General features: G+C 41.6%; 1 protein-coding gene and 1 long non-coding RNA gene across 4 annotated transcripts in view; one reads left to right on the forward strand and one right to left on the reverse strand.

Moving 5' to 3' along the window:
* The window catches only part of LOC307188220, a 31398-nt gene extending 25128 nt beyond the window's left edge, over positions 1-6270 (reverse strand). Inside the window, exon 1 of the long non-coding RNA XR_013828848.1 lies at positions 6132-6270. This is a non-coding gene — a long non-coding RNA (uncharacterized lncRNA). The remainder of the gene's footprint in view (positions 1-6131) is intronic.
* Positions 6271-6529: 259 nt separating this feature from the next.
* The window catches only part of LYPD6 (LY6/PLAUR domain containing 6), a 109812-nt gene continuing 92882 nt past the window's right edge, over positions 6530-23459 (forward strand). For 2 of the 3 annotated variants that reach the window (XM_079924433.1, XM_079924431.1), the window contains exon 1: positions 6530-6652. The gene's annotated coding sequence lies outside the window, so the exon portion shown is untranslated. The remainder of the gene's footprint in view (positions 6653-23459) is intronic. The other variant, XM_079924432.1, reaches the window with a different exon arrangement.

Below are 23459 nucleotides of genomic sequence, written 5' to 3' on the forward strand. Positions count from 1 at the left end.
GGATTTTTAGGCAAGTCTTGAAAAGTAGGGACTAGTTGGAATGGGCAGACTCTATGACATAACACTTTGGAAGGCACAGCTAGGAGAGAGTCTGGAAGTACTCACTTGAGAAGTTAGCCTTATGTGAGCAGTTTAATAGGCTCACAGTTTTTTTTCCCAGAAGCAGGTATTCCCTGGAGCAAAGAGCTAGGATATTTTTGTTTGGTCCCAGGAATATTTAACATAGGGAGAACAAAGTATGCCTGGTTCAAGAATTGGTTAATACAAGGACAGGGAATTATGTTGGTTCCAGTTCTTGGGGTTGATGAGGAAAAAAAATTCATTTTTAAGTCCATCCTTGATTTTTTTCTTTTCTTACTCAACCTAGACAACAAGGTCAGTCACTTGAATAATGCCCTCACTAGCATAAACAACTTCCTTAGCTACTGTCCTATTGTGCTAACCCACAAGGTGCTAAACCTGAATTAATCCTACACTGTGTGATGAAATTGTTTTTCATCTCTTGTTCCAACAGCGATCTGTTGATGGTGGCTAGGAGGAACAGTGAACTCAGAAGGGTGCTGAGGCCATGTGAGGTCTCAGAAGGAACAAGCACGTGTCTGCTATGTGCACAAGTGGAGAGTGGAGAGAGTTTAAACTTGTATGTCTCAAAAATGTATACCTCTACTGAGCTTTGGGCCCACATATCCAACTACCCCCTGGGGAACCTTATCTGGATAGTCTACAACCGTGCCAATCTGCACAAATTATAATTGCTCTCCTTCACCAAAGGTTTGCTGATCGATCCATCAGATTGGCCCCATGATCCTTGTTGGCACAGTGTTCCAGGCAGCCGTTACCACCACTCAGGTTAACACGCAATTCAAGATAAACCCTCTGTGATCTGGCTAAGGAAATTTGCTCTGATTGTGGAGTTATAGGCATCAACAATGGGGATGAGAGAAGAAGTTGATGAAATGATGGAAACCCAACCTCTTGAAATTTTATCTCATTTTTTCTTGCCCCTGAGTGCAGAAGATCAGAAGCAAAAATTCAACCAGTACTAGATTATCTCAGGTACAGTGATAGACACTGGGGAAAAGAAAGGTAATGAAACTTTTAGACCTTTTTGGATTCATTCTTTACAATATCCTATTTAGCTTACATATACCTGCCCATCTCTCACAACTTCCTCTCAACCTCCAATATTTTAATGGTCAGATGGTAATTAGGAGACAACCTTATTTATGGGAAGAATTACAATGTCAATTCTATGTAAGGTGGTATCTGTGTTTATGCAAAAAGTGCTCCCTGATAGAAACAGATATAAAACTGATTGATGTCTTAAAGCAACTGAGGGGTCTTTGCTGGCAGCTAAAATTACTGTTTCCTAGTAGAAAAACTGGTGGAGAAAATTGAGTTCTTATAATAAATTCCATAACTGCTTAACTGTAAATGATTTTTAAAAGTCACTTGACTGTGCAAACTGGTTAGAAGTATTTAAATGATATTTCAAAAGCTTAATGTCAACCATCAGTGTCCAATAAATGAAAATTACTTTTAGTGATACATCTGGAAATATGATGGTTTTTTGAGCCAAAATCTCTCAAGCTTTGCATAAAATCTGTATTTTAATTTCCACTGTGTGCCTGTTATATAAACTTCTGATATTTGTCATAGAGAAAAAGAAGATAAACTAGATACTACTTGGAATATTGAAAAATGAGTAGAATGTTAAGATATGCTAAATTTATTGTTCGCTCATCAAGAGAAAGAAAGTGAATTTATTTAGGGAAACAATTTTACTTAAAGAAAGGGCAATATTTTAATAAGTAGAAAGGAGAAGGGAACATATTTTGAAATAGGAGCAGCATCACTGGAATGAAAAATGTAATGTGACAAAGTAGCTACCTTGAAGGAGAAAACACTCATTTTTGTTACAGTCCTGTAAAATCCCAACTTTATCTTCATTCTTATCTGTTCATTCATTTAACTATTATTTATTGAGTACCCACTCTGTACTGGCATTGTGTAAGCCATTGGTGACATTTCAGTCAATAAGATAGTCATAGTTTCTTCTTTCACAGAGAGTGTTTAGTGGAATTTTCATTAATGATTAATTCATACACTCATTATATTAGGTAAAATGAAGTTTAGCTCTGTGTGACAGGAAACTTGAATTAACAATGGTTTAAACAATTGCCTCATCTAAATATAGATCATCCAGGGACTTCCCTGGTGGCACAGTGGTTAAGAATCCGCCTGCCAATGCAGGGGACACGGGTTTGAGCCCTGGTCCGGGAAGATCCCACATGCCGTGGAGCAACTAAACCTGTGCGTCACAACTACTGAGCCCGCGCACCTAGAGCCTGTTTTCCACAACAAGAGAAGCCACCATAATGAGAAGCCTGCGCACCGCAATGAAGACCTAATGCAGCCAAAAATAAATAAATTAAATAAATTAAAAAAATAAATATAGATCATCCAGACCTCAAATTGCGGGTCCATCATCATAATAAACCTCAAGCCTTTTTATCTTGCTGCTCTGCCATTCCTAACCAGCATAGGCATTTAGATTTTGAGTCTGTTTTCTTTCATTTAGCATAGTGCATTGGGATATAGAACGTTGTTCGTATCAACAGCCCATTCCTTTTCATTATTGAGTAGTATTCCGTTCTATGGAAATACTACATTTTGTTTATCTGTTTCCCAGTTGAGGGACTTTGGAGTTGTTTCAAGATTTTAGTGACTAGATTGCTATAAATATTTGTTTAGAGGTTTTTGTGTGAATATAGGCCTATCATTTCACTTTGGTAAATATCTAGGAGTGGAAAATTGGGCCATATGGATAAGTGTATACTGAACTTTATAATAGCTATGAAACTATTTTTAGAGTGGCAGTACATTGTGCATTCCCAACAGCAATATACAAGAGTTCCAGTTGCTCTGCATCCTCATCAGAATTTGGTATCATCAGGGTTTTTTTTAACCATTATATTAAGTGTATAGCAGTATCTCATTGTGGTTTTAATTAGCATTTCATTAATGACTAGTGATACTGAGCGTCTTCTCCTGTGCTGCTGTCATCTGTATATCTTTTTTGGTAAAATGTATGTTCAAATCTTTTGTCCGTTAAAGAAATTTGATTGGTTGTTTTCTTCTTGTTGAGTTTTGAGAGTTCTTTATATATATTGGCTACAAGTCCTGTGTCAGATATATGATTTGCAAATATTTTCTCTATGTCTTTTCATTCTGCCAACAGTTTTGTTTGCAGAGCCAATGTTTTTAATTTTGATAAAGTCTAATTTATTTATTCTTTTATGGATTGTGCTTTGTATCTTAAAATTGTATATTTATATGTTAAAAGCCAAATTTATAAAAAAACCAAAAGAATAAATTCCTCCTGGCACCAACAGATTATCTACAAATAGTACATTAGCTATGTCTCCTAAATGTGACATCAAACAAGAAGAAATTAGATAATTTATGCTGGAAGAACTAGATTACAGTTATGAAAGATGACATAAGGATCTAACAATATCAATTTTTAAAACACAGAACTAAAGACTTTTAGATTCTGTACCTTTGTAGTATGTAAATACATGAAATAAAATGTTTCATGGGGGCTTCAAACACCCATTCATTTATTAATCCATTTATTTCTTTAAAAATTTTTACTGAGCACCTACAATGAGCCAGACACTGTGTTCTGGATGATGGTACACAGATGAATATGAACGGAGATAGAACTTTGGACAAATAAATAAACAGGTTATAACACAATGTGGTAAGAACTATAGTTGGCATTTGTTCAAAGTAAACCATGCTTCTTTTTGCACAGGTGGTGGTTTCATCACACACATCTCAGTTTACAATTATTTTTCTGTGTGACGGGCCTTAATGTTTGTCTCTCTCATGGTCTATTCCAGGAGTATAAATACAATTTATGTTTTCTTCATAGTGGCTGGCACATAATACGAGCTGGATAAACAATTGTTGAATAAATAAAGTGCTTGCTATTGAAGTATAGAGAGGAAGAGTTGCTAACTCTGCTCCTGGGATCGCATTAAAAAAGGTGACTTTTGAAGTGAGTCTTGAAGCAGAGGTAGGAACTTGCTGGTGGGGGTGAGGTGAGGCTGGGGAGGAAGAGAAGGGCAGCAGGGCAGCACTGTACAGTCTTAGCCATGGGCATGTGAAGTCACACAACCCCTGTGGGAAGGACAAAAGGTCCCAGGAGGGTAGAATCATCCTATGTAGGGAAGTGTGGGGAGCAGCAGATGAAGCCGAAATGGAAGGCAGGGGTCAGGATGGGAAGGAAAGGCCTTGTCAACCAGGATAGGTTTGAACTTCATAGCGATGGAGTTGGGGAGACTGAAGGATTTTAAGCTTTTAAGTGACATGAGCAGTAGAGCAGTAAAGACTATGGCTGAAGCCTGGATAAGAGATGATAAGGGTGTGGCAGTGGCAGCAGAGATGTTGAGGAGAGACAGACCTGAAAGCTATTCCAGGAGACCAAATTTATGGGACTTGGGGATTGATAAGATGTGAAGGGTAAAGTAGAAGGAGAATTTAAACTTTTAGCTCTTCTGATGCCTGGAGAGTATCGCATGTAGGGAGTTAACATATTATTTTTTTTCCTGATTAATAAGTATTACATGTTCTTTAGAAAATATAGGAAAGCATAAAGAAGAAAAAAAAATCAGCTCTTATCTCAGCGCACAGAAATAACCACTGCTGATATTCTGAGTGCCTATCCTATCATTCTTCTAAAATAGATCCTAAGGATTCTATCTCCACAAGAAATCCACGGTCTCATGAACAACATTAATATATTGAATTTAATTTTGAACCCAAATGTTAAGTTTTGACTATACTGTGAGCTGAGTCAATTTTTTAAAAAAATCAAGTGAATTAGGTACATGGGTGGGAACTTCCAAAGAAAGAATTTCTTCCCTGGAAACTAAATAAGGGGCAGCGATGACACCCAGGACATGCCCTCATTCGTACCAGATTCTCAGAGGTGACCTGCCCAGTCACTGAGGGACATTTCCAGGTTCCGTTTCATTAATCCATGTTCAATTCATTCAATGTGCTGATCCCTGCAGGAAGGCAGCTCTGCAGTGATCACCTCCCGTGTCCAAATGTTTGGAGTGCTAATTATTTTTGCCCACTTGAACCTAGAGCTTGTGTGAACCTGTGCACATAAACTAAGTAAGAGAAAAACTTTCTGAGGTCCAGGAGCTGTGAATCAAAAACGCATTATTTGAGACCCTTCCAGATAGAGGAAATGGGAGGGAAGTTAAAAAAAAAAAAAGAAAAGGATATTTTTATGTTGAGAGGAGCGGGGAGGAGCAGAGTCAGGAAGATTCAGAGGATGTCTGCCTGAAAAGAAGCTCGAACAATAGAAAAGCTAAGGAGGAGAGAAAGGGGGCTCAACGATGGACGAATGTATCCACTGGGGCGGGCCGTCCTAGCGAAGGTAGCCTGCAGGCCAGGTACCAGGCGGAGGTGCTGCAGCTGGGGGCGAGCTCCCGGCTCCCGGACGGAACCCTTCCTCCCGACCTTCCCGGGGACCTTCCCTCGTCACGCCCGCCCCCGCCCCGGTCCTCGCCTGCCCTCAGGCGGGTCCGCTTCCACTCTGAGGCTCTGGATTGAAAAGTCCCCGAGAGTCAAGTATGATTTACAACAGGGAAGAGAAAAATCAATACCTCCAGAGAGGTTTGGGGTTGGGGGGGTGGCGGTTACTTGAGGCAAACGTTTGGCAGATGGTGGGAGAATTCTGCCTTGGGCTTTTCCCACCAAACCTACAACCCGACTCCCACTTCTTCACGAGGATCTGCCATCACCAGCCCCGGCTCTCTCCCCAACTCCGTCGCCCGCCCCGCGGCGTGCGTCTTCTATTGCAAACGTCAGGTGGTCTAGGTTTGCCCTGGGTAAGGAGCTCGACGTGCTTTTCAGCTGCGGTTCTTAGGTGCCGGGGGTTTCGCACGGCCCTGGGGGTGGCGGGGAGTAGGCTTTGGCTGGGGCCATTTCACACGGCCAGGCTTTCCCTCACTCAGCTACTGGCCAGGGTGAAGCGAGCGGCGCAGGGGGTCGCTCACAGGAAAGGGGCAGTGCAACCTGAGCAAACATTGCTAGTTTTGAACGCTCACCGCGAACGGGCTTCAGGGGCAGGTCTCATATCCTCCCGGTTCCGTCCGCGGAACTCGGCAGACTCACTCTGCCAGCCGAAGCGCGGAGCCGGGCACCCCAGCTGCGCCGGGCCAGCAGCTCCGGCCCGCCGGAGTTTGGACACTGGGCGCTCAGGCAGACTCTCCCGGAGTTGGGTCGCGCGCTCCGGACCAATGAGCGTGCCCCGCGGAGGGCTCGGCTCCCCCCCGCGCGCGCTGATTGGTCCCGCGGCCGGCTAGGCCGGGCAGGCCAGTAGCGGCTGCGGGAGGCGGCGAGGGCCCGGCGCGAGTGGGAGTGGCGCGCGCCCCCCGCCGCCCTGTCCCTCCCCGCCGCGTTCCCTCCTTCTTTTCCTCCCTCCCTCGCTCGCTCGCTCCCTCCTCGCACTCCCCGGCTCCGGCCGCGCGCTGGCGGGGCTCCGCATTGCACACTCCGGGGGCGCCGCAGTGTTCGTGGGATGGAGCAGCGGGCTGCCGCTGGCGGCCGGAATCCGCGTGCAGCCCGGGTGAGTAGAGGCGGGCTTCCCGGGAGAGCACAAAAGGAAACGGGGCTCCTGCCAGCGGCCCGAGCTTATGCGGGGCCTGGGCCAACCACGGAGTGGGCTGAGTCCCTGGAACTACCGAGTGCTAGGACAGTCTTTCCCCCCACAGCCCCTGGCCAGCAGCGCTGGTGTCTTCGCTTCTGCATCCCTCTCAGGTGTTTTGCCCCCGAGTGGGCAGTCCGCACTGCGCGCAGCCTGGGCAGGTCCGGAGGGGCGTGTGTGCGTGTGTGTAGTGCTGGTGCTCTGGGGGTGGGATGGAAATGTCAGGAGCTGCCAAGTTCACCGCTGGAGGAATCTTTCCCAAGAGTAATTCACCACCTTCCCAGGGCCAGGCATGCGTCCACCAGGAACTCCAGCCGGAGGGAGAACCGGGGAGGCGGAGTGGCAGCGCCCCACATGTTGCTGCGGGGCGGGCGGGGGGTGGCGGTGGGCGGCGGCCATGGCCCGGCTGCGCCCACCCAGAACCAATGCGGTGAGGCGGTGAGCTGGGGCGCTTCCAGCCGTCGCGCTAACGGGCAAGGCCCTCCGACTGCCCACTATGGGGGTTCGGCGACGTGGCGTCCACCCACTGAGCCAGAGCTTCGCCTGGGCTTGACTTGGCGACCCGCTTTTCTCTCCATTAAAAGCAGTTCCATTGATTACATTTGGCTAAACATTCTATTTTAGCATAAAGCTCTCTATCGGTCGGTCTATCTGACTCTCTCTGACCCCCGCCGCGATCTCACCAGCTCCACTCCCCCAACCCCTGCTTCGACCCTATTCCTCACAGTGAGGTTCAAAACTTGATGTTTGAGTATGATTGTATCCGGCGTGGTCCCTGGCATCTCAGATGTCACAATCATTTGCCGTTTCCTAGGGGAGTCCAAGGACTTGTTGTAATTTGGGGGGTGGGGGTGGGGCGGGACATTGAGGAGGGAGCAACTCTTTGGTAGGGAGCTAGTTGGTAGAATAGCGTTGACCTCCCAGAGCCATATGACAAAAAGAATGTTAAGCTTCTCCCTCTGGTAACTCACCCAAGGTGTGACCTCCAAAATTCAGTTTTCTTTGTGGGAGGCTAGGGAGTTTAGATTCTCCAGGGGAAAGGATATTTCTTGTTAAATTGACTTACAGTGACATATGCTCTGTTCTGCTCTTCACTGGCCAGCCATTGCAGATGCCTTGATATTATTAGGGCAATTCCCTTAAAGCCATTACGTTTTCTTACTCGAAGTAGCTCTTTGAAATTTTAGATCTGCACCCTATTTCTCTAGAAGACGTTAATGGTTACTGTATATGTGCTCATGTGTACCAAGTTTGCAAAAGATATTTGTGCAATCGTCCATGAAATGGCTTAATACACATTTATGGTAAACCCATTTAAATGTAAAACATCTATCTGCTTTCAATTTTACTTTCCTCCTTGACCAAAGGCACCAGACTGAAACAGGACTTAAAAGAGGCTTCCTTGTTTAAAAAGAGGTTTTACAGAACTCTAGTCCTGAGAGCAAACAGTACGCTTTTGAGCTTGTAGGCACACAAAGGCTGTTAAAAACTGTGAATTAGTTTTTTGGGGTTAAAAATATCAGAAATGCTTCCAGACCAAAAAGGGTAGCTACAATGCATAGGTCTACATTTTGAAGCTGTTGACAGTCTTTATAAGATGAATGTTTATAGCACAGAATGCATAAACGGGACTGATTATAGCAAATAATGCCAAGTAAAAAACCATACTTTGCATCATATGTACAGTTTACATGGCACACTGGAATCTACTATTAAAGTATCTGTGAGGAAGTCACCCTGATTTTACAGGTGGAACAGCTGAGGCTCTCAGAAGTTGAGTGACTTTTCCAAGGTGAATAGCAGAGTTCAAGTCAAGTTTTTTTCCCAAGTTCTTCCCTCCCTTGCTCCCTCCCTCCCTTTCTTCATGCTGGGCTTCCTTCTTTCCTAGTTCTAATTTCTGTACCTCTTTTTACTATTCAGCGCATAGCTTCCGGACCATTATGTACCATTCCCAAAAGGCTTTGCTCTCTGCAAAGTACCACATAGCTCCCTGTAAGGTGAGGGCTGATAAACATTTAAGGAGAAAGCTAATAATGGATTTTAAGGAACTATCCTTTTCCAAGGGGCATATTATTTTTATTAATGAGTTGTTAAATATACAAGTAATCAAAACCCTGAAGAATGATGGCCTTATGGTAGTGCTTCAGAAAAATCAAGTGACTAATAGTGGCATAGATGTTTGAGAAATACGTAAGTCTCCCACTCTATAAGCAGAAACTCCTCATAAGTTCAATAGACAATTACAGTGAAGCCCTAATAAATGATTATTTCATTAGTGTCATTTTAATTTTAAAAAGAGTTGACAAAACAGATTACTTAAATAAACCCAGAGCCACTCTGGAAAAAAAAAAAAAAACCTCACTCATCAAAAGTCCTGAAATCCTCGCTAACTAGTTTACAAATGCAACAGAAAACATTGATTAAAGAGAAATCATGTTTTCACTTGCATAGCTAGCAATAAGGGGCTTACAGCTATCTGCCTATCTGATTATTTATTAAAAACCCATCACTTACACATCTTTTCTTGGAAAACTATTGCTCATGATCTTTATTTATGACACATTGCATAATATTTTTTAAGATGAGTAGAATTAATTTTGTTTGGATTAATGTAGGTAGAAATATTTGAAGGGTCAGTTTATTAAATTAAGCCCCTGAAGGGTGACAGATCCCAAGCACACTGAAAATGAGATGGCCAAAAATGAATGTGGAAAAATTCTTGCAGTGGAGTCCCAAAATAATAATGAAAGACTCTTACATACTGTGAAAGGAGAATTGTGGAAATACTTGGCTTACATTGTACCAAACAGATACTCAGAGATAAAAAGAGAACACAGTATAAATGAATTCTTTGCTTCTGCTTTTGCTGAGTAACATTCTTATACCCAGGCTTTCTCAGGCAATAAACACACTGGAGGTAATAGATCAAGAGATGGCAAGTGCTCAGGATATTCCAGACCCAATCAACAGACTAGGTTCTAAATCACCAAGATGGCCATCACTCAAGTGTGTTGAACCTTAGTGTGTAAATGACAGCTCTCTGGGGCATTGGCTGGCGGCCTCGCGGGGCTTTTGTCAGGGGAGGAGTTTCAGGGGGGACCCTGCAGCCATCAGGCCAGATCCATGTCCCTATAGATCAGTATTCAAAGTGAACACAGATTACAGTTAGTACAACTTATTTTGGAGAAAGGGAGAATAATGTATTAGAGTTTAAGGAGGAAATATCTTTGTGGCTAAAGTGTTGCCCAAAATATGATATTTTTAAACTTTCAGAAAGCCTGACTGGATTTCAAATCCTGGTTCCTCCCTATTCATGAATTTTTTTTTTGGCCAAGAAACAAGAAACAGAGAGTGGAGATAGACACTTCTCTGAGTGGACAAATAAGCTCTTCCAGGAACTAGTTTGGGGATGGTTTTATTTAAACTTTTATAAATGTCTGTAGATGGTATGTAGTTCTTATGGGTAAGTGAAAACTACAGTGATAAAGTTGAATCATAGGAATAACTAAAAAGACAGCCTAAATGGGAAGAAAAATAATAGAAGATTAAAGTCAAAATGGAAGATTAGAAGATAAGTGTATTTGGGAAAAGCAAAAGTGTATTTGGGAAAAAAGTGTAATTGGGAAAAGTGTATTTGGGAAAAGCACATTTATGGGAGATGGTTTTGGATTCCATTCCCATCAGAGGTCAGTATAGCTGGATAATATTCTCTCAGCTTTCTTAAAAAAAAAGTGTGTCCACCAAGTTAAAGTTAATGTTAAGAAAAGGATATAAAATTCTATATTAGTGTGATACCATTAAAAGTGTGTAGTTGAGTTAGTTTGTATAAATCTTCTTTCCGTATCTGTTCATCTATCTATTATAGAAGGAAATGCATCAATACATTAATAGTGACTATCTCTGGGTATTATGGGATTGCAAATGTTTTTATTATCTTCCTTTACTTCAGTATTTTCCAAATTTTCTTCAGTGAACATGTATTGCTCTTAGAAGAAAAAGTATTATGGAAATAATATATAGTGTTGTAACCTCAGATTTCAAATAGTCTTACTATAACAAAGGCTCATTTGATTATCTTTTCTATGTCTTCTGTAAATCTGCATTTGAAAAATTTGCCTGTTTTTTCCCCCTGAATTCCCTATATATGAAAGGCAGCATGTTTAAATAATTTTTTTTTTGTATTTGGTACTAAGGAAAAGTGTGGCTGAATATGAGCACTGTGCTTTCCTTAGACAGTGAGAACTGGGAAATCAAAAGTCGTTCTGTTTTTGCTATAACTATCAGGATATGAAGAACCAAGTTAATGGAAGCTGGTATGTCTTGTAACAACTCCATAGACAAAGGATCCCATAAGGGATGTGCCCAGTTTCCAGAGCCATGGCCCTCAGAGAAGCCCCAAGTATGATGTCCCCATCAGATAATTTTAGTTTTCTCTCAGTCTACCAATTAGGGGTAGGGGTCATAGTTATAACTAGTGGCTAGCTACCATAACTAGTAGCCTAATTGACATTTTTACCCTTATGAGGTTGCTGCAAAGGAAGAGCTATACAGATACTGGAAGTCAAATTCTCATGCACACAGTTACAAATACAGTGAACTTGGATTATTTTTCCTGAAAATAAAAAACTAGAACTAGAACACATCTGTTGATATTTGAAAGCAAGGGGGTTCAGACAGGAAGTAATAAGCTCAAAGACTGTAATACCCTTATCTCCTGTCGTGCATCCCACTTGCCCATCCTTACTCTCTCTTTTGCCAAGAGGAGCTGCAGGCTAAAATTAAAAATAGATTCCAAAAAACATTCAGGTGTATGCATGAATGATTACCACATCACGGATTGTTAGGCAAAACAGAAGTACTGGGCGTGAAATCTTCATCTTTTTGTAGAAGCCATAGATATAAGAATTCTTAAAGCCAAGATTGTCCTATCGCTGACATTTTTTTTTAAAATCATGATTGTTACTTGAGTTATCAAAACAAGTATCTCTAAGCATTCTAAATGATTAAATAACAATGCAGTTAATGTGTTTGGGTGGTAGGATTTTGGATAAACATTTTCAAAAATATATCTCTCAATATTTTTATGCCCTAAAACGCAGGATAAGTAAAGATTGCATTATTCTCATCCCATTTTCCCCCCTTTTCAAGAAGTACCCCCTTCCTTCAAATCAAGAGGTACCAGATTTGCAGTATATAAACTAGCAAATGTACACATTATTTGTTTCCATCAAGACATCTAGAAATACTAGTTTCTTTATACCATTAAAGCAATTTAGATAATATATACACTTACTTGCACTTATAGTAATAGCATTTATTACTCTGCTTTTTATTTGTATGGCTTTTCATCTGCAGGACTCTACCTGCTTATGAGGGATTCTGCGACTGTTCCATTGGCAGAGACGGCAGTGTAGAGCAATGTTAGAGGCCTGGGATTTCCCATGTTGTAATTCTGGCCCTGCCAGTTGCCAACTCTGTGACCTTAGACAAGTTATTTAGTTTCCTCCAGTTCAACTGGTGACCATTAACTAGCTGACTGACCTTTAGCAAGTTAGGCACCCAGTGTCTGGGCTTCATCTGCTTCAACTATAAAATCAAGGGGTTGCACTAATTAAACTTTAAATTCCTAGGTGAGGAGGAACCAACCTATATTTTTTGACATTTAAAACTACCCAGTAATGCTGATCTAATAAAATGGTTTTGAGCAACTAGAAGTGTGGCATAATGTTGGTATTTAGAACAAACTAAGTTACAAGACAGAGTTCTTGGAGATCTATAATAAAAAATTTAAAGTATCTAGCATATCTCCCTGGAATTTGTTCTTTTCTTGCTCTGTAGATCTTGCCTGTTGTTTCGACTTGATTATCCATGCGGAATACATTTAATTTCTTAGAACTTTTTATCTTAAAGATAAAAAAGTTGACTTTCAAGTGTTCTAAAAATGTTAACTCTTAAAAATACTGACTTTAATAGAAGTAATATTCTGAATTTATGTAAGGTCTTTCTGTACAAGATCAAAGGAATGGTATTAAGAAGTACATGGTTTTTCTTTTATGTATAACTTCATAGAAGGATTTCCCTTTATGGAATTTTAAAAATTCATATTCCCAGTCACCCAACCGAATGAACGCACAGAAACTTTTGTAGCAATTCTGACTTGTTCTTGGTCAGTGTGTCCTTAGTCAGGAGTGTCCTTTTATCCAGTATTTCCCAATTGACAATTCTTTTTAAACCTTCAAGGCCTAGTTCAAATGCGGTCTCCCCAAAGAAACCTTTTCTCCTCATTTTCATCAGTGTACATTTTCCTCTTTTACGTATACCTGTATTTTGTACTAACTTACTGTTTTTTACATTCTAGCTTATTTACATCATGTCTTATTTCTCTTGAATGCTGGCATGAGTATATTGTCTTGCACAGAGTAAGCCTTCAAAGAATATGTTGAATAGACTTACTACTTTCATAGAGAAAAAGCTGTAAGGCTTGGGGGTGGGCTGGGGGGTAGGGGAGGGGAGGGGGATCTCAGAAGATTGATTTAGATGGAAGGGATAAGTTTGGGTTTTGTAGTTTATGACAATTGCCATCTAAGTTTAGTCTCTGGATGTCCACCAAGAACAAATAAATATCACAAGCTGTGACTGTTCTCCTCAGAGACACTTCGCTGCTTTTGTTTCCTAGGAGTACCCTCTAGATATTGAGGGTCTTTACTGAATAGACTCTAAGCCATCAATCACCATGACCTAGGACTTGGGCAAGTTAGATGTGCCGTCTTCCCACCTGGAAATAAAAAGCTGGCTGTTTCACACTTTCATACTAAGCTGTACTGTGCTTTTTAGAAGTATATAGATAATTTCTGCTAAACCAAAAACAACAGAAAGGTTCAAGGAGGAAAATAATCATTTCTCTTCCCATCACCCAGATTTAATTATTCGTATGTAATTTCTTACTACCTTAGTTGCATTCTTTTTCTCTAGGTTACACGGTGGCTACCTAGCTATATGTATATAGCATATGTTCAATGTGTTTGATCTTTATCCTTAATAGCATAAAATAGAAGACAATATATCAAACTTGCCTTATATAGGTAAAGATATACAAAGTCCTTCTTGGCTGTTGAAAACTCTTTGCATGAGTTTTCAACACACAGTTCGGGCTGATGCTTTTTAAACAGAGAGCTAGACAAGGCTAGATCTGTTTAGTCTCTGATAGCCAGGATTCTTCTTCCTGTTCCATTGTCATAGGTTGGAATCACAGCCAGCTGACTTAAAATGTTGTTTTGGGGGCGCCAGGTGAGATGTGGCTGGATCAGCATCAACTCCACCCAGTTCTGAGAAATAACTCAGAGTTCATTTTCTACTGTTACCCATAGTGTTATTCTTTGGGAGAGCCAAACCAGGCAAGTAAAAATCAACAGGATGCAAGAGATATTTTTCCCATCAAAGCTATTTGGAGGCTCAACTTTCTAAATGAAAGGCAATACATATCATATAATGGAATAGCAATTTAAAGAGAGGTACTGTTTGTAATGGTACTTTCTTCTCAGCTTGGGAACTATGTCAGAGAGACCTTTGCTAGAAGGGGTAATTTTCAGCTAGGCCAAAGCAAATTCAAGAAATGTTGAATGCTGTGGCACCTAGAAGACATTTCAGGCAAGTGGGTAAACTCATTTCCTACAGTTTCTGGGAGGTTTTGACCTTGCAGGAGGGTTTCAGATCTCTCCTGGAACAGTGTCCTGAATAAGGTTGAACATGGGAAATGGAAAGAAGAAAAAGAGTACAGAAAAGAAGGATCTGGAGGACTTACAATAAGGAAAGGATCACCTGCTTTATAACTGATTGAAGAAAACTTTCCAGTCCTATCTGATTCCGCTCGTAATCTGGGGAAGCCCTAAGATATACAGAAATAAATTTGAGGAGAGCCACAAAGCTCTATCTGCCTTAAGTTATCGGCTGTGTTCCTGCTGCAGCCTCCATTAGGGCCACTCGGGTGCTGAGTCATAGTCTCAACTGTAGAGTCTAAAAGATTACTGTTAAAAGGCTTTCCTCAGGGGAAGCACGTGCTGGCTGATGAATGGATCCAAGCTGGTTAACAACTGCGTATTGGTCACGTAGGCAAGTAAAAGTTGAGGGAATCTAAGTCTCCAAGGGGACCAAGACAGAGACACAGAAGAGGCAACGATCTTGTGGTGAGGTATGGGTGGAAACGAAAGATGTTGGGATCTTTGCTTATTTCCCACTTTTAATCTAAACTCTCATCAGGCTATTTGCTGAATTATCAACCACCAATTCCTTCCCGGATTTTGGCCAAGCCGGTTAACTTCTTTGAACGTCTGTTTCCTCATTTGTAAAATGACTGTACACGATCAGCACTTCTAGAGCAGGATCTGCAGGAAGAGACACTGGTTCCTTGGAATGCTGAGGGAAATAAAAGTCCAATGGTCAAAAGTGTTTGGGAAACAATGGGTTAAATGCTTTTCAATTGCAAGACTTTTCAGAACTTTTAGGAAGTGAATGATCATTCTAAATACCTGAAAGGTGGTATACTCTTCGGTGAAAACCAAACCTGTTTGACAATGGAACCCATTTTGATGGTGCATCTTTTGGGTCAGCGTTCTGTGCAACACCAAATATTGGACTAGCTTTGTCTGAGGTCCTTCTGGGTTTTAAATTCTGTGAATCTACAGTTACATTTCTAGCTAGCCCCTTGCCTCTTATCTTGAAGAGTTTTTATGTTGTATAAACCTTGTGATCAAAAATGTACTCTGGGGCTTCCCTGGTGGAGCAGTGGTTGAGAATCTGCCTGCCAATGCAGAGGACACGGGTTCGAGCCCTGGTCTGGGAAGATCCCACATGCCGCGGAGCAACTAGGCCCGTGAGCCACAACTACTGAGCCTGCGCGTCTGGAGCCTGTGCTCCGCAACAAGAGAGGCCTCGACAGTGAGAGGCCCGCGCACTGCGATGCAGAGTGGCCCCCGCTCACGCAACTAGAGAAAGCCCTCGCACAGAAACGAAGACCCAACCCAGCCCAAAATAAATTAATTAATTAATTAATTAAAAAAAAGAATGTACTCTGTTAGAAAATCCCTGCGTCTACTTTAAGAAGACACTAGGAGAGTGCAAACTTGCAAGCTATGCACTTTCCCTTAACCATTGTATTTTAGACTACATAAAGTCACAGAGAGTCAAAACACAAATAATGAATTCCCCAAATACACACACACACACCCCCTAACAAAAATATTGAAACGTTTATTAATAGACGGGATAATATTTCATAAAGGAACAATTTATAAAAGACTGTTCATTCTGACAGAGGCATTTCTGAGCAAAGCAGTGCAATTAACCACAGAGCTGTAGCATAAATATGAAAAGATGAATACTGAACGTATACAAAATGTGCACTGTTCTTCCCTTCATCTTCAGGATTACAGAAGACGTTTATCACACATCGCCTCACCGGCACCAATCTAGTTGGCTCCTGCCAGATTCACCCTTTGCGGGATGAGGAGCTCATAAAAGTGGGAGTGTTTTGTGGAGGGAGTGGCAGCGGAAGTTCAGGGCACAGCGTGGCTGGGTCTGGATTCTGCCGCCTCTTGCTGAAATAGCTCCCCTTTCAGAGGTGGTTGGGGATTGGCGGGGAACAGGGCGTAACTCTGGGTTAGAAAGAGAGAATAAGTATTCACGATGCCTATTTTTCATATTGTCATCATTGTACTTTGTGACTTCTCTGCAGTTAGAATAATCTAAATCTCTCCAGGTAACCTATAGCAGACAACTTTCAGTGGGCTATGAGTTCAGTTTTCTTGATATGTTTTTAAAGAGATAATTTTTTAGATAATGTTAGGATACAAAAGCCAAAATATGATAATAATTTCCCTTTTACAATTAAATTAAATTTACATGTTACACTATTTCTAAAGTTTGGTTGTCTGTCCTCCACCCTTATTTAAAATTTTTAAGAATCTTTGTCAAATGTTCTGTTATTTGAATTCAGGCTTATCTCTGATGAAACATCAATATTCCTATTTAGTTTTTCTTGTCTTGTTAAAATAGTTGGAATTAGTTGTACGCATTTAATTATATTTTTATACTCTAAATTGAGTTTTGAAATTTGGTGAACAATTTGTAACTATTTTTTTCCCAAGTGATAATATACATATTATCATATTGGCTTGATTCATAAGACTTTCCTCACCTCCTTGCACTGTCTCCACAAGGATTCCAAGCTGCGCTGTGCCTAGATTTTTGAATTCAGCTTTCTTATTTTTAGAGGCTGCCTTTTCTCTTCCCTTAAACATACGAACAGAGCTTTTAGTTCATTGCGCGTTGCAAGCCCTGGCACAGACTAGATGCTCAGCAGATATCTGATGAGCAGACATTCTCCCTAGTCCATCAGTGTTTGCTGAATAAATTAACAGGTTAGTTAACGAGCAGTGCTTCCTGTTAATTGTCACCACTGTCATTCCAGTAACGTAACCATTACCTACCATACAAGACTGTTTTCTTAACAATTAAAAGTAAATTTTTTATAACCCACCAACATGATGCTAATTAATGTTTAATGTTCATTTTCCTGCTTCGAAAGGTACTCAGATAAAAGAATTCTACTCAGAAAGTTTTGCACAGATTTCACAAAACCAAACAGATGTAGTTGGTTCTGTACCACAGAAGCTCAATGAACTTTGGAGGAGACTCGAGTCATCTCACATAGGAATGAGATGCCCTCTGTGGGACTGAACCCAAGTGCCTTAAAACCCCTAAGTAGGCTTTGTTTTGGGCGTTACAGCATTCCCCCTTTGGAATGTTCAGTCAGTTTAGGGATGCTGATTTCCGTAAAGCTTTCAGCATAAACTTCATCTTATGTGAAAAAGAATTTGGTTTGCATTTGGTCTGTACTTGATTGTTGTTGCTTTATAGGCTGTACTCTGGATGTGTAGAAAGATTGTCTTCCTAGCCATTTTTTAGACTTCTTGACTAGTAAGTCTCCTTTGTTAAAGATTAGTTGTTTGAAAAGGGAAACAGACTCCCAGATATAGAGAACAAACAAATAGTGGTTATCAGTGGGGAGAGGGAGTGGGGGAGGGGAAAGACAGGGGTAGGGGACTGAGGTACAAACTATTATGTATAAAATAAATAAGCTACAAGGTTATATTGCTCAACACAGGGACTATAGCTTGTATTTTATAATAACTATAAATGCAGTATAACCTTTAAAAATTGTGAATCACCATGTTGTACACCTGTACCATATAATATTGTACATCAGCTATCGCTCAATAAAGAAAAGAGATGATAGGGTATATCCTCTTTTGAAACAGGAGCGGGGAAGTCTCCTCCTTTCTCTGTTGCTTTCCTCCAATATCCATAATTTCCTACCAATTTGTCTAGGGCTTTACCAGCATCACCACTTGGCAAAGTGAAGTTGATTTATGAAAAGCACTTTCTTATTTTATTTTATTATTATTTTTAAATTTTTATTATTTTTTTTTTGCGGTACGCGGGCCTCTCACTGCCGCGGCCTCTCCCGTTGCGGAGCACAGGCTCTGGACATGCAGGCTCAGCGGCCATGGCTCACGGGCCTAGCCACTCCGCGGCATGTGGGGTCTTCCCAGACCAGGGCATGAACCCGTGTCCCCTGCAGGCGGACTCTCAACCACTGCGCCTCCAGGGAAGCCCAAGCACTTGCTTATTTTAATAATCAAGCTAATGACAAAAGAACTCAAATGACTTGTTTGGGGGCTTGGCATTGAAGTTGATTTTATTTGCTGTAATCTACCCAACAAATGACAGTACTAAGGTTTCCTTTCCCATCTTTTTTGGGCAGGTGTTTGTGTCATTTTTTTGGCAGCACTGAAGAAACTGTCTCTTACTGAGCTTTAAGTTTGAATAGCTTTGAAATCTTGAAAAAATAGTTATATCTTTTAATACTGCATCAACACTGTCTACATTTAACGTGTCCCAAAATTTGAATGACTGAATATTTTATACTTGCCAGTGCAAACACAGCAATAATTAAGCAACAAGTTCTTCTTTTCTGGGCCCTACCCAGAGATATAAAAAGAAAGGGTAAGGCGTGGGAACTGTCCTCATAGAACTTGGACTGGCTTCTCTCTGTGTCTGTCTTGAAATATTTGAGAACGAACTCATGCCAATCACAGTTCAAGGTGGAAACACAATAGTGAATGAAATAATAAGCAAAAGTCTTTGGGGCTAAAGCAGTAAATAAGACTTACAAAAATCCCTGTCCTCATAGAGCTTACATTCTAGAGGGATAGTGGCAGAAGATAAGCACATAAATAAGAAAATATGTGGTATGCCAGGTGGTGATAAGTGCTATGGAGAAACTAAAGTGGGGAAGAGGGAGAGGGAATGTCAGAGGTGGGGGAGAGGGAATGTCAGAGGTGAGTGGGAGGCAGTTGGCAACTTTAAATATAGTGGTCATGGAGACCCCGCTGTGAAGGTGTCACGTGAGCACCTAGACCAGGTAAGAGAGAGAGCCTTGGGGACCTCTGCAGGAAGAGCCTTCCAGGCAGAAATGCAAAGGTGCTACAGTGGCATCATGAAGTCACTGGCTCTCAAAACAGCAAGGAGACCAGTGATGGGAGTGGAATAAGCTGGGGGGAGAGTAGTAAAAGGTCAGAGACATAAGGCGGCAGCCCTTCCATCCTGCAGAGCCTTTAGAAGTTATCTGGGAGATGTTTCCTCCTTCCCTCCCTCTTCCTTCCCCCCTTCCTTTCCCTCTTCCTTCCTTCCTCCCTCCCTCTCTTTCTCTCTCTCTTTCTCTCCTTTCTTTCTTCCTTCCTTCCTTCCTTCCTTCCTTTCTTGGGACTGAGTGAGTTGGGGAGCCATTGGCAGAATTTGCACCAAGGAATGACCTGATTAAATGTATGATTTAAAAGATCACTGGCTACTGTAAGAATCAATAATAGGAGGGAGGGGGCAAGGCTGAAGGAGGCTACTGCAGTAATCCAGAGGATACTGGCCTAGACCCAGGTGGTTGCAGTAGAGGTGGTATAAAGGGGCATTCTTTGTCTGTTTGGAAAGAGTGGAGGAGACAGGATTTACTGAAGGGTAGGATGTGGGGCATGAGTGAGAAAGCAGAGTCCAAGATGGTTCCAAGGTTTGGGACCAGATAACTGAAAGGGTGGGACTGTCATGTATTGAGATGGGAAGGCTGAGGAGGAACAGGTTTGGAAGAGGGTTCGATCAGCTTGGGACACCTTACATTTGAGATGCCTGTCAGGCTTCCACATGCAGACAGGGAGTCAGTGGTTGAGGGTATGACTGTGAGTTCAGGGGAGAGATCTGGGCTGAAGATGTAATTGGGGGACTTCACTATGTCTGCAAAAGCCATGAAACGGGAGCTGATCCATAAGCGTGAGGAGATCAGACTGGCCTGTCAGAGCAGAGTGCGCACAAGTAAGTGGCAGTTGTAGGGTCCTTTATTTTTTGCTACAGCTGTTTGAGAGGAGTTAGGAATGTGTGGGCCAGAAGAGTTGAAACAGCTTTCATGGAGAGTGTGAGAATAGAACTGGTCCTTGCAGATGGATAATATTTGGAGGGGTAGAAATAACGAGGAGAGGACATTTGGTTAAAAGGTATGAGAATTAAACACAGCACAGCCCCTTAGCAGGGAGGTAGTAAGGGAAAACATACCAAGATCACGGTAGAATTTTCTCGCTTGCGGAAGGGATGGGACTTTAGTCTCTGTTCAGTCTATTTCCCAGGATCACGATATGCAAATGATAGAGTTTTGAGTCCCATTAAAATCTTGAGTGTTTCGCGACACTTGAGCAACAGCTTCTCCCCCTTAATCCTTGCAGCTAGTGCTGCCTTATATTTTGTAGTAACTTGAAACTGACGTGAGGAATTTTAAGTACATCTCTTATCAAAACAGATGTTTCATAGACTATCTGGTGGTCAGCTCGTCTTTCAGAAAGCAGCTTGGAATTTGAATTTAGTTCCTCTCCTAATTTTATGTTCTCCAAAGTCACTGTGTGGGAAATTTAAAATTTATTAGCAACTTTCTCTTGTTCTTGGATCTTAGAGAGATGGCAGTTTCAGTAAACCTGAAAAAATTGTATGCTGTGTTACCTAGAGGCAGATTATTGAACAACTTCACAAATCTAAGGCACGTAAGTATTTTAACGCTTTCATTGGAACTTTGGGGTCATATTTTATAAAGGAAAAAAAAAGCCTCTGCCTTCTTTTTTGATGCAAAATGATAATTAAAACAAAAACGAACTTCATAAAACAATACAAAGGATGCCAACTTCAGAACAAATGATTAGAAAAATTTTGCCTCTTGTTCCCTCTCCCTCTACTTTTTACTAGAATCTAGATGAGGTTCAAGTCTCATTTTTATTCTGGGTAAAAGTTTCTCATGGAGTTGGGAAAGCTGAGGACTTCAACAGAACTCCCTGAAGTAAGAGCAAGTTGTGTATTTCTTTGTTCATTTTAGTTAAAGAATGCCTTTAAAACAATGTCTTGTTAGTGGTTTGGCATAACCTTGTGTGACATTTCTGTATCCCCACTTCTTTGGGTTTCAGGGAGGTACAGAGCACAGCTCCAGCAGGCTGTGACAGTTTATGAGGCCCCCTAGGTGTTGGCTGGAGAGCAGCATCAGTGAGCAGCCCAGTGGACCCTCAAGCACTGTCCAGTAGAATGTTCTAGTCTCCCTCATGGTGACAGAAATAGTCTGTGTCTGCACTGGCCAATATGGAAGCATTAGCCACATGTGGCTACTGAGTGACTGAAATGTGGCTGGTGTAGCTGAGAAACTGAATTTTAAATTTTATTTAATTTTAATTTACTTAAATTTAAGTGGCTACATGTGGCTAGTGTCTGCTGACCTGGACAGCACAGCCAAGCTGACGGCTGGTCTTGGGCTTGCTGGAGCATGGAGTGGGCAGATGCTCACGCTGTCCTTGCTGGGTCCTCTCCACCACACTGGTGAGTGTCCACAAGCATATCTTTCTCATCTATACACAGCCCCCAGAGTTGCTTCTAGTGACTGGAGACAGGACAGGACTTTGTGAAATACCTCCTCCCTGTCTTTCATGGGAGTGGGGAGAAGGAATATAGAAAGGCAGAGTGATGTTGGAAGAGATGAGGTCACTGTTATGATCTTAAAGACCTTTGATATTAAAAAGTATATTAAGAATAGTCTATTAAAATCATTGAATATTTTATAACTGATTATGAAAGAGAATTATCCTGGGGAGTAGATTTTAGAGGTAACACTGTGAGATAATCTCACTAGTGTTTTGAAAGTAGGGATTCTGTGAGTGACCCACTTTCTTTCCTTGAGGAGGGTTGCTCATTTATGAGTACTCTTAAGGTTTTTTTTCATTTTTTATTAAATATTTTTTTTCAGTTTAGGAAATCATTTTAATAATTCTTCTTTTATCAATATTATACCTTTGTGAATAAGGCTTACAGAATATATGTATATTTTTTAACTTATTTCTTTAAAAAAATTTTTATTGGAATATTGCTTTTTTTTTTTTTTTTTCTTGCGGTACGCGGGCCTCTCACTGTTGTGGCCTCTTCCGTTGCGGAGCACAGGCTCCAGATGCGCAGGCTCAGCGGCCATGGTTCACGGGCCCAGCCACTCCGTGGCATGTGGGATCTTCCCGGACTAGGGCACGAACCCACGTCCCCTGCATTGGCAGGCGGACTCTCAACCACTGCACCACCAGGGAAGCCCTTATTGGAATATTGTTGATTTAAAATGTTGTGTTAGTTTCTCCTGTACAGCAAAGTCAATCAGTTATACATATATCCACTCTTTTTAAGATTCTATTCACATACAGATCATTACAGAGTATTGAGTAGCGTTCCCTGTGCTATACAGTAGGTCCTTATTAATTATCTATTTTATATACAGTAGTGTGTATATGTCAATCCCAATCTCCCAATTTATCCCTCCCCCCACTTCCCCTCTGGTAACCATAAGTTTGTTTTCTATATCTGTAACTCTATTTCTGTTTTATAAATAAGTTCATTTGTACCATTATTTTTAGATTCCACATAGAGCAATATATACACCATTGGTATTTATGCGAAAACACATAGCAGGCCTTCAATAATCCACTCTTGAATCACACCATTGGTATCAATACCGTTGATAAATACCAACGGTGTGTGTATTGCTCTGGGTGGGGATTATTAAGGAGAGGGATACAGAGCACAGGATGTTAAAATGACTAAGGTAGGGCCACTGTAGGGCAAGAAGAAGGGTCGAGTATGTGACCAGGACCCCAGTGGGCCCAGCCTCAGAACTCTCAGTTGGGATGTTGGTGTTATGAAGTGTAGTGCATTAAAATTATACTCCTGGGTCCCGATGGGCGGTAGATGGGAGAGAGGAAGGAAGGCTTTTGCCTCTCAATGTCAGTTTTCACCTCGGAAGAATTCCACATACTAGCAATTTACCGCTGCAGTGAGGAGCTGTCCCCGCTGAATTTGTGGAGAAAGGTTTTTAAAAAGATTTGTTGATGGGTATTTCTGTGGTTATTCTGTTACTCTCACTCTTAAAACCACATGGAGCCTATGTGCCAGGGGCTATGCTTCACTTGCCATCTAAATGATGAGGAAAAAAATGTGTACACAGGGACTTCCCTGGTGGCGCAGTGGTTAAGAATCCGCCTGCCAACGCAGGGGACACGGGTTCGAGCCCTGGTCCGGGAAGATCCCACATGCCGCAGAGCAACTAAGCCCGTGCGCCACAACT

This window comes from Stenella coeruleoalba (assembly GCF_951394435.1).
Source record: "Stenella coeruleoalba genome assembly, chromosome: 6".
NCBI classification, from domain to species: Eukaryota; Metazoa; Chordata; class Mammalia; order Artiodactyla; family Delphinidae; genus Stenella; species Stenella coeruleoalba.